Source organism: Juglans regia, unplaced genomic scaffold, assembly GCF_001411555.2.
Source record: "Juglans regia cultivar Chandler unplaced genomic scaffold, Walnut 2.0 Scaffold_10267, whole genome shotgun sequence".
NCBI classification, from domain to species: Eukaryota; Viridiplantae; Streptophyta; class Magnoliopsida; order Fagales; family Juglandaceae; genus Juglans; species Juglans regia.
In genome coordinates this window covers 1-216 of record NW_023340581.1, presented here as the reverse complement: position 1 = coordinate 216, position 216 = coordinate 1, and the positions used below count along the sequence as shown (strand labels likewise).

General features: G+C 55.1%; 1 non-coding gene across 1 annotated transcript; it reads right to left on the bottom strand.

Annotated features, from left to right (window-relative positions):
• Nucleotides 1-64: 64 nt before the first annotated feature.
• LOC118344971 lies at nt 65-216 on the bottom strand (the record flags this gene model as incomplete). Its single annotated transcript, XR_004798686.1, has 1 exon — nt 65-216. It is a non-coding gene; the product is annotated as a 5.8S ribosomal RNA (ribosomal RNA).

Genomic DNA, 216 nt, shown 5'->3' with positions numbered 1-216 from the left:
AGGCCAATGTCTTCCCCGCACCCCACACATCATAAGAAGTGTTTGGGGTTGGGGCAACGATGCGTGACACCCAGGCAGACGTGCCCTCGGCCGAATGGCTTCAGGCGCAACTTGCGTTCAAAGACTCGATGATTCGCGGGATTCTGCAATTCACACCAAGTATCGCATTTCGCTACGTTCTTCATCGATGCGAGAGCCGAGATATCCGTTGCCGAG